Source organism: Cryptomeria japonica, chromosome 1 (assembly GCF_030272615.1).
Source record: "Cryptomeria japonica chromosome 1, Sugi_1.0, whole genome shotgun sequence".
NCBI classification, from domain to species: Eukaryota; Viridiplantae; Streptophyta; class Pinopsida; order Cupressales; family Cupressaceae; genus Cryptomeria; species Cryptomeria japonica.
In genome coordinates this window covers 99,313,714-99,331,722 of record NC_081405.1, presented here as the reverse complement: position 1 = coordinate 99,331,722, position 18,009 = coordinate 99,313,714, and the positions used below count along the sequence as shown (strand labels likewise).

Below are 18,009 nucleotides of genomic sequence, written 5' to 3'. Positions count from 1 at the left end.
TGTGTACCTGTCAAATCATAGATCAAATCATAGAGAATCATGCCACCATTATATGCTGTTTTTAAGATTTAATGTTTTCTCTACAACTACTCTACTAGAAAAATATTAAAAAAAATTAATACCTAAAAACTACTAATTTGTTTAAATATGGACTAAAATACTAACTAGCTTTGAGAGAATGTTCAAAATTAACCAACATACAACGATATTGAAAGAATGTTCGAAACTAACCTACCTCTAAAGAAAATTCAAATTAAACCTACAACGGTAGAGAAAATTCAAATGGCATGGAGCGGGGAAATGTTGAAGTTAACATTATAACCCTGAGCATTTTCTAGTTCAATTAGATCACAGACCCTCCACAAATCATCTTTCTTCATTTTCCGGAGCTTATCCTTCAATTTCAATTTTGAAACCTGCAAAACATTCCTCTTAAAATGATAAGCCTCCTGCAAAACATTCCTCTTAAAATGATAAGCCTTTCCACGCCTTCAATAAAGAAGATTGTGAATGATTGCCAGCATTTCATCACCTCTGGTGAGCTTCGATAGTTTATATGCCACATTTGTAATGTTCTTAAGCTGTGTCTTTGCCCTGTTTAATGATGAATTCTCTGGGGATATCCCTAATGGTGGAAGGATCAAAGTTTTTTACAGAATTCTTTTCTCTCACAGGTCGATCCAACGGAGTAGTAGGCGTTGAAAGTAAATCCTCGGTTTTCTCAGAGTAAATCCTCGGTTTTCTCTTCTCTGAATTCTTCAGCCATATTGAGATTCGAACCTGTGACTTAAGGTTCAAACCCTGGAATTAAATACCTCTTATAGCTTCGTTCAATGAATCGGCATCAAATATGGACATGAACTCAAAATTTGTAAGCTAATACATAATTTATTTACTGTCATAGATCATTTATTGTTTTAATTTGTTTCGCCAAGATGCGTTAATCATGAACAATATTTAACTTTGAAAACTCCCTGGTCCATCTGTTCATTATTTTTATCTATTATTTGTTTTATAGTTTTTTATATTCTGGCTTGTAAAAGATGAAGAGGAAAAATGGAGGATCAGAAAATAGCAACCAAATGAAATCGAATTCCCTCTTTCAAGTAATTCTTTGTACAGTTTATCTTTATTTTTATTTATTTTTTCCCTCTTTCAAGTAATTCTTTGTACAGTTTATCTTTATTTTTATTTATTTTTTTACATATCTGTGGTAGCAGATGAAGTCTGTGGTAGCAGATGAAGCAGCAGAGTAATGTATTGTTTACCCTGCCCAATAAAATTGTGCATTGATAAATGCCCTATGAAATTTAATAATAAATCGCTCAAAATGGCATGAAAAATTGACCTCTAAGAAAAATTGACCTCTAAGATTTAATTCTTTCCATTAATTTTGGAAATCATAGCATTCTGCTTCGTTGAATTCATGAGGCTAGGGCACAAAAGCACCTCTACTCTTTCTTGGATAGATGTAGGGCTAAAATAGCCTGCAAATGTAACCCTAATCACTTTCTACTTTCCACCATTGAAAACTATTTCAAAATTGCATTAAAACCATGTATAAGAAGTTCCTTCCAAAGAATGGAAGGACTACTTGGAAGGACTATGTTTTTAGAAGGGTTTACTAAAGCTATCAGTTAATTGTCTTGTTTTATTGACAGAGGACGTGAATATCTTGACATAGTAGAATATCATCAAGTGTTGTGTGAAGGAATGCAATGATTGCAGGTTAGATTTGCTTAAAAGAGTTTAGAAACTTTTAAAAACTTTTAAGCAAATGCAATTGGCAGATGTAGATGCAGACTGCCTTCTGTCTGTGCAAAACGGTAGATTCTGTCTGTGCAAAACGGTAGATTTGGAAGAGGGTGTTGAAATCGATCAAAGCATAAAGAATTGGGATAGAAAAATGTCTAAATGTTTAGCTATTTCTTCCTAAGCATGACATGCACAATTACATCTCAACTTTTATGCTGTTCCTAAGCATGACATGCACAATTACATCTCAACTTTTATGCTGTAAACTTTTATGCTGTAAAATAGGAAACAGAGCTAACAAATTAGCAATGTGTACTAAAATAGATCACTTGAATTCTAATAAGAGTTGGTGCACTTAAACAGAGCTAACAAATTAGCCATGTGTACTAAAATAGATCATTTGAATTCTAATAAGAGTTGGTGCACTTAATGCCTAAATTAATGCATAAGACATAAGACTGTAAACAAATGGAAGATGAGATATTGCATAAAAACAAGTGCAAAATGAGATATTGCATAAAAAAAATTTATTTACAAAGTAAGTAATGAATTTAGGTAAATTAATCACACAAAGGTTTCACGGCCCAGACAAATTCAGTCCAGTTCAAGCTGAAACTATTATGAAACAAGAGCTGCGCTGCAGCTACAGTCCCTACCTAATGCAAAAATTTGGCAAAAATGTAACACTAGTTATAACTAGTATTGCTCAGTGCAATTATGAATGAGTAACACATTTTTAAGCATTTGGATTAAATTCTCATCACTGACTTGAGGAAATTAGCCTGTGCATTTAGTAGAGGCATTCCATTTAATTGTGGCATTGAAATTGTAGTGCTTTGAGGCTAGGGAGTGGTTGTCTTCTACAAGAGAACTTACATTGCAGGAAAAAATATAATTGCTTTAGCCTGCAAACAACATCCATATTTGGCCACTTATAAACAACATCCATATTTGGCCACATGCTATAAGTATGAGAGCAGATTTTGTCAAAATGAAAACACAAATATAAGAGTAAAGGTGAGGGGAACAAAACATCTAGGAAAAGCAAAGATAATTTTAGATAATGGGAAATTATATTATAATAGTTGGTTAATCTTTCGTTTTAAGTGAAGAATCTATAATTTGCTGAAACCCTAATACTGCAATTGCATGCCCATTCTAAATTTCAATGCTCTCTTCGCAATCTCGCATGCATGCTGATTTCTTCTTTCAATTTGCTCCATCACTGCAATCTCTTTTTGGATTCATTTTGTTGAATCTTATCATTGTTCTTGTGAAGTACTCGGAGGCCATTCTTGGCTTAACCCCTATCAAATTGGATGTCTAAGATTTCATACTTTTCCACCAAAAGCCATATTAAACGCTTTATTTGAAGACTAGTTATCTGGCTTGTTCAAATTCTATATTGGATGCATCTATGGGAGCCATATGTCGTTTCCATTTCCAATGTGAATTTGTAAATCAACACCATCTATGCCATGATTGTCCTGCTGGAATTTATTCCAAAATGAAAAAATCTATTGTGAAGCTGTGGTTGTGCCCTAAGTACAATCTTTCCTTTATCTTATTCGACATTCCCAATGCTAGTTTAAGTTGCACTTAATTCCACTCAATGCTTGAATGGAGAGCTCCTAAACTTGCGCTAAGACTGAAACCCTAAATTGCTTGAGAAATGCTGTGAATCACAAATCAACAACCAATCTTACATAATTATGTTAAGAGAAATGGAAACCCTAATCTTACATAATTAGGGTAAGAGCAATGGAGTCTACAATAAGAGTGCAACTAATCTCATAGAAAGACTCTACTTCATACTACAATTGATTTGAGCACGGAATAAACTATTTCTCTCCTAATCTGCAAACAACTGTTTAGCTTGTTCAGTGAAAGGTGATTTATGTAAGAACATAAATTACAATGATTTACTTCTCAAAATTAACTATTTCAAGAAAATAATAAAATGTGGAAGAACAGACAACCAGTTAAACTACCCGATGTACAGCACAACTGCTATATCAACATGTATAGAAGCTCTAAAAGAATAGTAGTAATAACATCTAAAGGAGAGTTACTGAGAGGGGTCTAGCTCTGCACTTGTTGTGAGCACTTCTAAAACTAGAAACAATAGTTTCATGTATTCGCAACTGCCCTGGTAAACATGTGGAAGCATAGACAAGGCTTTGTCTAATACCACCACTCTGCCGAGAGGCGCACTGCACATAATTCTTTTTACTTCAACAATAGCCACGTCTAGCAGAAAATGCAGAAGCCACAACACGTGCATTGTTCAATATACACGTGCATTGTTCAATATACACGTGCATTGTTCAATATGCAAGATGTAGGAGAACAACAATGACACGTGCACTGTTTAAAATCTAAAATGTGGAAGCAAAGGCTACGCATAGGAAGTGGAAATTGAATTTTCCAAATTTTCTTAAAAAAAAACCCCAGGAAAAATACGACGGACAATGAGGAAAAAGCACAAATAATGAAATAAATCACTTTAATGGAAAAATCAACCCAGATCATAGGATATAAACATTGGCAGTGTTTCCGAGGTACTCATTGCAAACATAGTTAGGTGAAAACATTGGTCTCTGTCTTTAGTTAAGTGAAAACATTACTCCGTCTAAAGGCAGGGACTAACAAACTAAGTGATAGCTTAAATATTTTAATGAAATATGATTTTTAAATCTTCATAAATTTAGATACAAATCTGGTCATTTGTAAGTTTCTTGTGACTGAATTTTCTAGTGTTGTTCAAATTTATTGTTCATTAGTTTATTTTCATGAAACGGGCTAAATTAAAATAGGGTTGCTTGTAGTGTTCATCATACTTTCATATAGATTTGGGCATAATGAACATATAAAAACCAAAAAAAATACAAACAAGTAGAATAGAATTCGTATAAATCTGTCTGAGAATTAGAGGTATAATAATAATGTGCATCTATCCTTGACAGGGCAGATTAAATTTTTTAAATTATGATATTAACAATAATCACTTGATCTAAAAGAGAAACATAAATTAATCTAAAATAGAAACATAAACCAGAATCAAAGAGAGATATGTGTAGATGTTACTGCCTGTAATTTAGTAATCGATGCCTTAGTTATCTTTACCTTCATAAGCGGTGAAGAGAAGATTTAGTAGACACTGATGTCCCTTAAACTTTATACTCGTTACTGGTTAAAGCATTCATTTGGAGACAAATCATAGCCTTTGACTGGTTAAAGCATTTCTTTGGAGACAAATCGTAGCCTTTGATTTGTTGTTCTATAATCACTTCCTAGACGGTTCAATACTTATGTGCGTGGGATATAATATTTCTGCAGCATAGGAAAGACTTTATTTTGTTTAAGGAGACTTTATTTCACTTTTAGAGGGGATATAATATTTCTGCAGCATAGGAAAGACTTTATTTTGTTTAAGGAGACTTTATTTCACTTTTAGAGGGGTTTGGAAAGACTTTATTTGTTTAAGGGAGACCATTCTGACATGCGTCAGATCTGATCTTTCACAAAGATTACCAAGTAATACCGAGTAATATGTTGGACACTTAAAATAGCAGCAACACTCAAGCTCAAAGAACTAGTGAGTTCATAAATTTTATTTGTGTTTTCTTGGATTCTTCTATTATCTTCAGCCACCAGCCATTAAGAAGGGAGAAGTGGGGCCCGCAAGGACTTGGGCAAAGACTCCAAAGGTAAATATCAGCTCAAGGATTAAAAACAGAAATAATATTGAGAAATTTATATTATTATTTGATAAATATGAAATTAATATTAATATTTGATAAATATAAATTATATATTAAATTCTGTTTATTATTATTATTAAGATTTTATTTAGTTCATTTATTTGGTTTTATGTATATATATATATATATTAATTGTATTATTATTTATTATTAAATTCTATTTTTAGAGCAGGCATTATCATGTTTTGATTTTTTAGATGGGGACAACACATTGTGATCATTGTTGTTGTTATTATCATAGTTCATTTAATTGCTTACCACATCATATTGTATAACAAATATTAGAGAACACTCTGGTGTTGCCTATACATAAGTAGCTTTGATGGACAAGGATAACAAGCTACTTCTACATCAAAACCATCTCAAACCCAACAATCTAATTTCTTATTGAGACAAGTAGGTGACAACTCATACTTGAAGCATAAGCCACCACGTTAGTTTTGCCACTCACATGTTGTACCACAAATGTATCTTTGTAAAAGGAGATCTATTTGACATTGTTATAGGATAATTTGTCTTGAGATTTGGTATATTTTAGTGCTTGATTGTCCATCAAGATGAAGTATACTAGATAAAGAAGCTTAGCAATAAACATTTTACACTATTCTCATGTGTAAGAAAGCATATTTCTTAGACACAAATTAAAATTAAAATTTATATAAATACTCAAGAACTTGATACTAAAATAATATAACCAGTCACTTGATTCATAACATTAATGTGCCTCACATACATACTCTGAGCGGGTCTTATTACTTCCAAAGGGTACATGAACCATAATTAAATTTACAAATACAAATAGGAAAATATGAGTGACTCATACTGATTTCCTTGAATCACCTAATATCTTCTATAACTGACTGCCCAATGCGTAGCTATGGAGTTATGCTCAACTTAGCTTGATGTTGTCTCCACACATGCAACAAGGTAACTAATTATTTTGATATAGGAAATTTCCTCCTCTTCATAAATTGATACAACCTATTCTGGATTTATAATACCGCGGTATCCCTGGTGCTCACACATTGAGTACTAGTCTCCATGGGAAGAGTCAATAGTTGGCTAGTTGCTTGTATTGTGAGGTGCAAGCCTTACCACTAATAACCCCTTACCATGTTGAATACTGGATCTCTCCTTGCTCCGTCCGACAGATTGGAAGGATGAAGGCAACACAAGGAATGGTGATTGCAAACAAACAACTTAAAATCCAATCCTTAAGGTCTAGTTCGGAGGCAGAGAGAAACCTTTGGGTTCTAAATTCCTGTAAAAGGAATGTGTCTGCACATGAAACTAATATTTTAAAAATCCTCACCTGCATACAACTCATATAATATGCTAATCGCCAATTGCCAGACACTACAATTTTATCAGCCAACTGTCCTCTATGCATCTATGTCCTCTCTTGTTTTGAAGCCTTGAAATCACTGCATTCTTGCAGAAGCTGAAAAATTAGCGAATAACTTTAATCTTAAAAACTCTACAATCCTGCAAAGGTCAAAGCACTACCTAAAGAAATGTGTGTTCTCTCCCATCGAAAGTCTAAAAAAATTTCTTGCCATTCTGCAACCGAAACAGAGGCCAATAATAGAGTGCAAAAAAAATTTAAACTAATAATGGCCTTTAAAAATATGCAAATTTACTAAGGCAACTAACATCCAAAAATAAACCTTGGGAAATACTAAATCCTGATTGGCTATTCATGCTAAGTTTAATCACTGTTTAAGGACTCTGCCCCTCCGCTAGTTCCATGCATGACAGGAACTAATAATCCTCAAGTAGTGAAAGGTGTTTGATAGTTGATCGTACCTTCCTAGGTGTTAGTAGCTTATTTGGCATGCATGTGGCATTGGGCCATTACGGTGAGCTGTTATGTAGTCAATATTTGAAATTAGGGAATTGAGGATTAACTCTTCCCTCTTAAGGTATGCAAGGCTTTAGATTAATATGGATTAAGGATGACGACACACCAAGAAACAACTATTGAATGAGGAAAGTTTGACAAAGGAAGGGCATTCGAGGAAGAGTTCTTAAGCATAACTTAAACAAGGTATCGAGGTTAAGGGCCAAAAAAATGTATTGAGGAATTGACAGACCTTGGGGAGTTTGAAGTGGCTTGCAAATGGTACTTGGGGATAAAGGCCTGTAACTTTGACAAGAAACACTAAGAAAATGTTTTGTTATATAAAAATAAATTGGATTGTTTGTCTGACTAGAATGAATAGGAATCATAGATCTTCTTATAGATTACCTTTACTATAAAAACTAATGGACTATTTACCCTGCTAGAATGAATAGGAATCACATATCTTACTATAGGTTATTTGTACTCAAATAACTAATGGATTGTGATCTTACTATAGGTTATCTTTACTCAAATAACTAATGGATTGTTTTCCCTGTTTGAACATTTGAACAAATAGGAATCATAGATTGTTTATTTATAGACAGCTGATTAAATTATGATAATAATAATATAAATTAGCCACGTACCTTTGAAGTTGTCAGCCCGGGTTTATTCATCCTTATTGTTGCTTTTGACGTGGCTTACTCTCTATGCCATGACGATGATAATAGTGAGCATCACATGTTAGATCTAGGATGTAAATCAATGTATTGATAAAATTAGTATAAATTTGTAGAAATAAGTTTTAGATTTGACCACTTCAAAGGATATTTTTCTCTTATTCTTTAAGTTTTCACACAGTGTTTTAATATTTTGATTTATTTTAATTTCTTATAGATTGACTCGTATTTATGTTTCAGCCATTCATGGCACTGACATTGGATTCATGGGTGGTCTCATTTCTCATGCTGGTATTAGCACTTGTCACAGGCCATTGACAACAGAGGATTACTGAGCTGCATCATCAACTTAGGTTTTTGCTTTTGCCCTTTTCTTTTCCTTATTTAAAAACTTAGGGTTTGGAATTTTGTCTTTTGCATGTATTTTTATATTTATTTTATTTTATTTTAAGTACTTTTTTGTCAAATTGTTATGATTGACAATCAGCTAGTAGGATTTTCCATGGATGGTAATAAAATTACAAGGAAGTTGCTATCATTGAAGTTGATGTGTTTGGTGAGGTTGATGTGAATGATTAAACATGAAACCTGGTATGTACATGTGCTTGATGTTTAGATTGTTTTCATGATCACTTTGTGTGACCTTCATGCTTTGTTTTGTGTTTTTTGTTTATACCCCTCTATGATGAACTTTTAAGAGTAATTTTATAGATTTGGGGTCTTTAATATTGGTATGCATTCCATTACTTTATTTTGTTGCTTTGAATATAGATAAACTACAATAAAAATTGAGATTGATAGATTAAATCATTTATGTGATAATTTATTACATTATAATGTTACTTCCCTTATCTCTATGAAAGATGTCCAACACACATGTGTTTTGTCTAACAGACTGAAAACCCTTTAAAAAAATCATTTCTCGTATTGACTATGATATAGATCAAATTGAGAGAGAGAGAGCCTAATCTGCAACAAGTACTCCCTTGACCATAATCTAAGCAAGTAATAACAAATTCAAATATGTTTATTTTTATTTTACAAAACAAAAATTATCTTACAGTTTGCGATGCTGCAAACATCATTTACAGTCAAACTCTCTAAACACTCGTTCAAAATAGTTTTCAATATATTTGAAATTGCAACAAAGAAAACTCTGAAATTAGCCCTTTATATTTGTCTACACCAAAACTCTCTATGTCATGAAGTATTAAGAAGGAAAATTGTTGTTCTTTTATTGAAATTGGAAGGAATTGTTGATACAAATTTGAAAATGCTTCTAAAGTCCGCTTTACAACGTTCTTCATCCTGAAGAGCCCCAAAAAGCTACAATACCAATTGAGAGAAAAAAAGAACTAGGAAAGAATATAAAAGAATCCTTGGGAGTAACTGAAGAGAAGCTGATGAAGAACTGTTTGTGCCTCTCGGGACTGAGCTCTAACTGATTGTCCTTTCTTGCTTCTATCTTTATCTTGCATGATTGATTCATCCTGGGTCGAATTTGCTGAAGAATGAGATAGAGAGAGGCCTATAATAGTTGCAAACTAAGAGTTTGTGGGCCCAAACCTCTCCTTGACCCCATGACAAACTACTGGATTATATTCCAAAATCCTCATTTTCAGGCCTAAAACTGAAAGCTCCACCTTTGCCTCCAAAACTAACCATGAACTGATTGCCTGATGCTATCAAGTGGTTGCATTATCCTTGATTTAATGAATGATCTAGGAGCTTGTTGACCTAACCAAGAGTTTTCTTTAGTCTTCTTTTCTCTCAACACTCTTAAATCATTGTCTTTATACTCATTATAAGGCTATGGACTGTCTTTTAGACCACCTTTTAATTGTTGGCAAAAAGATAAACTAGGATGATATGATTGTCCCTAAAAGATTGCTCTGAGAAATGGCTTTTATTGGGACTGTTATAACAATATTGCTACTTTATACCCTAGAAGCCTTGTCTTAAATCTTTTTAGTAGTTTTGACTTTGCTCTCTTGTCTTTCTCTCTATCAAAGTCACTGTCTCCCCTTGATAGTACTCCCCTTGCTAGGTATTCCTTGAATGGATTGCATCTTTCTCCATTCCTTCACCGTCTTCTGTCCATTTATTTTCATGATTTCTCAGAAACAATGACTCATTTCATAAAGAATAGTCACTGTATTTACTCTTCATTGGTGTCTTTATCATGTGCCCTATGAAATCAACTTCTATCCTTTGTCGCCTAGCTCTTTCTTGCTGTCATAGTCACGAGGTCCTTGCTTCTATATTTGCATCATAATATTGAACTGCTCTGAAGTTTTGTAAAGAAAACATCCCTAGCCTCTGAATGCTCTATGACCTTCAATAGCTTTGGAAAAGATACTAGGATAGTGATTGTTTTCTTTGTTCTTTTAAACTAAATATGGCTATCTCTATTATCATTTAGACCAGCTATCATTGCTTTATCTTTGAAATGACTATCCTCTTTACCTCATGCCTTAGATCTAAGGTTAGGTCTGCTCACATTTTTGAATTTGGCTCTTTTGTCTTGTAGAAGCAACATTGTGCTTTGATAGAGATGTTTTTGCTAAAAATTGATAACCCCCTTAAAGCTTGTGACTGAGCTTTTGGAGTATTGTGTTTTATACATTCTTTACTTGAGCCTTTTTTATGCATACCATTAGGGACTGCTATGATTACTAAAAGTAATCTTGCTTGCTACTAAAAGGGCTTGTCAAGGCATTGATTGCAATGATATGTGACTAAAACCTTTTTCTCATCTATCTATGTTCGTTGTCCATTGAAATGCTCAAAACACTTTCACAAGTCTAGTAATTCCTTTGTAGAAGGCTTTCATGGTCCTGAAGTTGCCTTTGATCAATGTTTTGGTGTTACTTTGAGGCTTTGATACTATGCTCTATTTCTTTGATAGTGATGTATCTTTATGACTATGTATGTAATGATCCTTGGTGAACATTTTACGTCATGCCTCCATGATATCTGGTAGTATTGACTGTGTTCTACCACAAATGCTACAATAGTATCTTTATAATGCATCATCTTTAATATACACCATATACAATAAACTATGACTTCAATCTGGATATCACAATGATTACCCTATGCTTAATCATTTATGTTGACTGTCAATCATCATTGTCATGAACTATACCTTCCACTTCTTAGAATTGTCTTTTTAGGGCTTTTTATGACTAAGGTTGCCTCTTTATGCCTTGAGAATGAACTACTATTTACCTCTTTTGATGGTGAACTCTTGATACTCGGGCTCTTAAGAATTAATATTTCTGAGACAAATTCATTCTTTTTTTTACTGTTATTGCTTATTCACTTTTAGGTCTTCTCTTTAATCATGAAGAAATTCACTGTCACAACTTTTATATACTGCTCTATTTACTGTTAAGACTTTCTCTATTTTTCTCTTGAATCTATTATTTATTTCAAAGAGACTGAAAGGGACTACAGCTTGATAGTTTTATTGTCTTTTTTTGTAAAAAATAAATGCATGCATGTCATTTGACACCCATCTCTATTTTGTGAATCATCTTTGCTCTGTGTATATTGATTAAGGTTAGCATTGGCCTTATGATTCTTGATGTTGTTGCAACCTTTATTCACTGTCACCTTTGGTATTTTAATCTCCAATCTTCTCAAACAAAATAAATCAATTTTGCTCTTCATCTTTCATTATGATCTAGGGCTTCTCATTGTATACCACTGTGATAAACTTCTTTATTGGGTTGTATCATAGGCACTCTATGTATGCTGTTCACACAACCCTTGTCATTCACTTTTGACCTTATCATACTATCTTTATGACTTTACCATTGTATTTTCTCTTTAATAGTGATTGTGCGAGGTCTGCAACAAAACTCTATATATCATATAACCATTGTGAATGAGTATTCATGCTCGTTTAATATCCTTGGATTGACTTGATAGCCATATATGCCTTGAAGTTGATCCCTTTATCCTTTACTTGAGCTTTTTCAGACTTTGAGAGTTGCAACTGTCTCTTTATTTGTTGGCTTGATTCTTTTGGATGTTATGTTCTTTGTGTTGCTACTGTTTCGTGAAATCATGAAGAGACTATTGCAACAACTCTACTTCAACAACTACAATTTTCCATAATACATGTAGCCTTCAAGTATATAACAAATCACATTATTGCTATGATTATCCTCCGTTATGTTTGGGATAAAAGCTTGCTCTGTATCCTTATCATTTCATTGTGAAGATGATCCATCCTTGATCACATCTCCTTTTGTCACAATATTGACTACTTATTAATGCTCTGTTTAAAAATGCAACAACAATGAACATTGTTCAACTCTTCATTCTTTTGATATATGTGTTTCTCTCTCTGTTTTGGGTAGGGTTCTATAATTGTGTGCTCAAAGGATGTTTTTTTTCTAGTGATATATGTTCTTTGTGGACTAGAATGGGTTGTGCTATTGTTGTGCTTGAATAGGTTGACTCATTGCTTGCCATGGGTTGTCCTTCCATCTTTAATGGTTTCCTTTGACTATCATTTATCTGTGTATATCTTTGATTGGACTCTATTTGTCTTGTAGAAGATTCATATGACTGTCTTTACATTGATCTTGATGTGCTTGTATGTGGAGGCTTGGAAATAAAAATATGGGTTGTTATTTGCTCATGACTTAAAAAAATTATCCGCAAACTTGCCCTATTCCTATGATAGTCTAATACAAGCTATTAGACATTCTTTCCTTCAAGGGTCTATGTTGAAATGTGGCGACTGATCAACAGCCCTCGAGAAAGCGGGGGTTCGGGGGCGGCAGCCCCCGAGAAATTTTTTTTTGCCGTTTTTGTTGATGAAAATCGACATTGTAATAAAACCCTAAAAAAGGCCGACTTTGTTTGTTGCCCTAAAAACGCATGTTATAAGCGGCTAGGATGCTTAAGGCATTGTAAGGTTGATGTACTGTTTTTGCTGGATAATAAGAAAGATTGGACGACTGTGTATGGTGGACGTAACCCATTCTGGGTGAACCACGTTAAATATCTGTGTTATCTGTGTCCTGTTTTATTTCTTTATCTTTTGTATTTAAATCTGCATATAATTGTTAGTTCATATTTGCTTCGGATCTGCTTGAAACCCTAACAATTGGTATCAGAGCGAGGTTTTCTGTAAATTGGCAGGACTTTCAGATTTGAGTGGGAGCAATGGAAGATTCCAAATTCAAGGTCGAAAAGTTTAACGACCAGAATTATCAGTTATGGAAAATGCAGATGGAGGATTACCTGTATCAAAAGGATTTGTGGCGGCCATTGGAAGGAAAGGCAAAGAAACCGACCACAATATCAGATGAAGAGTGGGACATTTTAGATAGAAAGGCACTAGGATCCATTCGATTGTGCCTTGCATCATCTGTAGCATTCAATATAACAGAAGCAAAAACGACTGTAGATTTGATGGAAACATTGGCTAAGCTGTATGAGAAACCCTCGGCTTCGAATAAGGTATTTCTTATGAAGCGTTTGTTTAATTTGAAAATGAGTGAGGGAGGATCTGTAGCGGAGCACTTAAATGAATTTAATACAATTACCAGTCAATTGTCTTCGGTAAAAATTACCTTTGTAGAAGAGGTTAGGGCTCTCTTGATTTTATGTTCTTTGCCAGAAAGCTGGAATAGCTTGGTTATGGCTGTAAGTAACTCTGTCTCTGGTAAAAATACTTTGGTATTTGATGATATTGTTGGTGTTATCCTAAGCGAGGAAATGCGAAGGAAAAGCACAGGTGAGACTCCAACATCATCAGGTAGTGTTTTGAATGTGGAGAACAGAGGAAGATCAAAGGAAAGAGGAAAAGGCCCTGGGAATGAGAAGTCACGAGGGAAGTCAAAGAAAGGACGCTCTCAATCTAGAGGAAAGAAAGATTGCTGGTACTGCGGAAAGCCTGGTCATCTAAAGAAAGACTATTGGTCTCGGAAAAACAAAGAAGGAGACAAAAATGAAAATGACAGTAAGGAAGCTAATATTGCAAGTAATACTTTACAAGATGCTTTAATCTTATGTTTGGATAATGTTAATGATTCCTAGGTAATAGATTTTGGGGCTTCATTTCATGCTACACCCCATAGAAAATATTTTCTAGATTATGTTCAAGGTGATTTTGGACAGGTATATTTGGGTGATGATGAGCCCTGTCAAATTGTTGGAAAAGGAAAGATAAAGATCAAGTTGCAGAATGGTAATGACTGGTTTCTGCAGGAGGTAAGACATGTTCCTAATTTAAGAAGAAATTTAATTTCTGCAGGGCAACTAGGTAGTGAAGGTTGCATAGTTACCTTCTCAGACAATATGTGGAAGGTCACTAAAGGATCATTAGTAGTAGCTAAAGGTGCGAAGGTAGGCACATTATATCTGTGTACTGGTAACACTTACTCTACCTTAGCTGCTACAGATAAAGTTACTGCAGGGACAACAACAATAAATGTTGCAAGAACAGATTCGATAATGTGGCACCATAGGCTTGGGCACATGAGTGAGAAAGGGATGAAAATCCTTCACTCCAAAAATCTATTGCCAGGACTAAAGAAGATTGATTTAGAGTTCTGTGAACACTGTGTTTATGGTAAACAGAAAAGAGTCAAATTTCTCAAGGTTGGGAAAAAGAAGAAGAGTGAGAAGTTAGAGCTTATACATTCAGATGTATGGGGACCGGCTCAGGTATCATCTCTTGGTGGCTCTTGTTATTATGTTATTTTTATTGATGACTCAACCAAAAAAACATGGGTATATTTCCTAAAACAAAAATCAGATGTTTTTGAAACTTTTAAGAAATGGAAAGCTTTGGTTGAGAATGAGACAGGAAAAAAGTTGAAGTGTCTCAGATCGGATAATGGAGGTGAGTATTGCAGCAAAGCATTTGAAGATTACTGTTCCTTAAATGGGATTCGAAAGCAGAAGACAGTTCTAGGAACTCCACAGGAAAATGGTGTGTCGGAGAGAATGAATAGGACCATCATGGAACGTGCGAGGAGCATGAGATTGCATGCTGGATTGCCCTTATATTTTTGGGCAGATGCTGTACATACTGCTGTCTATTTGATAAATAGAGGACCTTCAACCCCTTTGGATGGTGGTATTCCAGAGGAGGCATGGACTGGTAAAAAGGTAAATTATTCTTTTCTAAAAACTTTTGGTTGCGAAGCTTTTGTCCATGTTGATAAAGAAAATAGAACCAAGCTTGATGCTAAATCTTAGAAATGTACCTTCATTGGATATGGGATAGATGAATATGGCTATCGGTTATGGGATTTTGAAAATAAGAAAATAATTAGAAGTAGAGATGTTATATTTAATGAGAAGGTTATGTATAAAGAACAGATGCAGGAAAAGAAGCATGAACATGACAAACAAGAATATGTGGTGTTGGATGAGATTCCTGAAAATGAAATGCCACAGGTACCTGATGCTCAACAACAACAAATTGTCCCACAAACTCTTGCAAGTGTTAGACGTTCTACGAGGACAAGTAGACCCCCTGAAAGATTTTCTCCTTCTTTGTATTCTATTTTATTAACAGATTCTGGTGAACCAGAAGAATATGAAGAAGCAATGCAGGTGGATGCCAAACAACAGTGGCAGCTAGGCATGAAAGAGGAGATGGACTCCCTGATGAAAAATAAGACTTGGGACTTAGTTCCTTTACCTGCAGAAAAAAGAGCCTTGCCTAACAAATGGGTTTATCAACTGAAGGAGGAGGAAGGAGGTCAGAAAAGATATAAGGCCAAACTTGTGGTAAAAGGTTTTGCACAGAAAAAGGGTATGGATTATGATGAAATATTTTCTCCAGTTGTAAAAATGACTTCAATTAGAACTGTACTTAGTTTTGTGGCTGCAGATGATTTACATCTTGAACAATTAGATGTCAAAACAGCTTTTCTCCATGGAGATTTGGAGGAGGAAATTTACATGTTGCAACCACAGGGATATGAGGTCAAAGGTAAGGAGAACTTGGTGTGCAGGTTGAAGAAAAGTCTGTATGGCCTAAAGCAAGCACCCAGACAATGGTATTTAAAATTTGATAGTTTCATGGCTGAACACGGTTATCATAGATGTCATTCTGATCATTGTGTATAATTTAAGAGATTTGATAATGGCAGTTATATTATCCTATTGCTTTATGTTGATGACATGCTTGTTGCTGGGTCTAACATGCAACATATAAATGATCTTAAACAGAAATTAGCTAGGTCATTTGCTATGAAGTATTTGGGTGCAGCTAAGCAAATTCTCGGTATGAGGATTACACGGGACAGGAAAAATAGAACCTTAACTTTGTCCCAAAGTGAGTATATAAAGAAGGTGTTGAAAAGATTTAACATGCAGGATGCAAAAGCAGTTAGTACACCTTTGGCTAGTCATTTCAAATTGACTAAGGAGATGTGTCCAAAGGCATAGGAAGAGGTTAATAAAATGTCTAACATCCCGTATTCATTAGCTGTTGGCAGTCTGATGTATGCAATGGTATGCACAAGGCCAGATATTGCACATGCAGTGGGAGTTGTGAGTAGGTTTATTAGTAATCCGGGTATGGAACATTGGAATGCTATGAAATGGATTCTTCAGTATTTGAAAGGAACTACTACGAAGGCATTATGTTTCAAAGGATCTAATGCTGCTCTAAGTGGATTTGTTGACTCTGATTTGGCGGGTGATATTGATTCACGAAGGAGTACTACAGGGTATGTTTTTACTATAGGGGGAACTGCAGTCAGTTGGATTTCTAGGCTGCAAAAGGTTGTTGCACTTTCAACCACTGAAGCTGAGTATGTTGCTGCTACAGAAGCCAGCAAAGAGATGATTTGGTTGCAATGTTTTCTGAAGGAATTGGGTTAGACACAAGAGGATAGCCCATTGTATACTGATAGCCAAAGTGCCATTCATCTTGCGAAGAACTCTGCTTTTCATTCAAGGACAAAACACATTCAGCTCAGGTACCACTTCATCCGGGCTATTTTGGAGGAGGGTCAGTTACGGCTTGAGAAGATTCACACAAGTGAGAATCCTGTCGATATGTTCACAAAGGCAGTTCCATAGGTGAAGTTGATTTCTTCATCAGTTTCTGTTGGTCTTCTTGATTAATAATTGTGGAATTTATACCAGTCAAGTCCTAGTGTTTTATCCAGCGGATGTTGCATGTATAGTCGTGTCGTGTAGTATCAGTCTCCAAGTGGGAGATTGTTTGGTGTGGAGCCTGATCAGTCTCCAAGTGGGAGATTGTTGAAATGTGGCGACTGATCAGCAAAGTACTATACACTCAGCACGTATCCTCGCCGGGGTCTGGGGCCGAGCTGGGCCCCGGGCAGGGGTTTGGGGGCGGCAGCCCCCGAGAAAGCGGGGGTTCGGGGGTGGCAGCCCCTGAGAAATTTTTTTTGCCGTTTTTGTTGATGAAAACCGACATTGTAATAAAACCCTAAAAAAGGCCGACTTTGTTTGTTGCCCTAAAAACGCATGTTATAAGCGGCTGGGATGCTTAAGGCATTGTAAGGTTGATGTACTATTTTTGCTGGATAATAAGAAAGATTGGATGGCTGTGTATGGTGGATGTAACCCATTCTAGGTGAACCACGTTAAATATCTGTGTTATCTGTGTCCTGTTTTATTTCTTTATCTTTTGTATTTAAATCTGCATATAATTGTTAGTTCATATTTGCTTCGGATCTGCTTGAAACCCTAACAGTCTAGAGTGTCAAAGGTGAGAGTCCATGTTTTGAAACATGTGAACTACTCTTCAAGAAATTTCATTCATTCTCTCTTCAAGAAATTTCATTCATTCTTTCTCATAGATTTTGGACTGATTTACTTTCAAAACACAGAAACAAAGAGGTAAAATACTCTATATACATGCAAAAATTAATCTGTCATGAAACACAAAGAGGGTGTGAATGTAAAAGAAGAACCTGCCTGGAGCTTGTTGAGCCTTTGCATGATATGGTCC

The 18,009-nt window shown here is 35.0% G+C and overlaps 1 long non-coding RNA gene across 2 annotated transcripts; it reads left to right on the top strand.

Moving 5' to 3' along the window:
- Window positions 1-317: 317 nt before the first annotated feature.
- On the top strand, window positions 318-8,387 carry LOC131041949 (uncharacterized). Of its 2 annotated transcripts, none has more exons than XR_009105098.2 (3): window positions 318-537; window positions 675-871; window positions 8,283-8,387. It is a non-coding gene; the product is annotated as an uncharacterized LOC131041949 (long non-coding RNA). The 2 variants fall into 2 exon arrangements; XR_009105097.2 differs by lacking the exon at window positions 8,283-8,387 and adding an exon at window positions 1,019-1,103.
- Window positions 8,388-18,009: the final 9,622 nt, after the last annotated feature.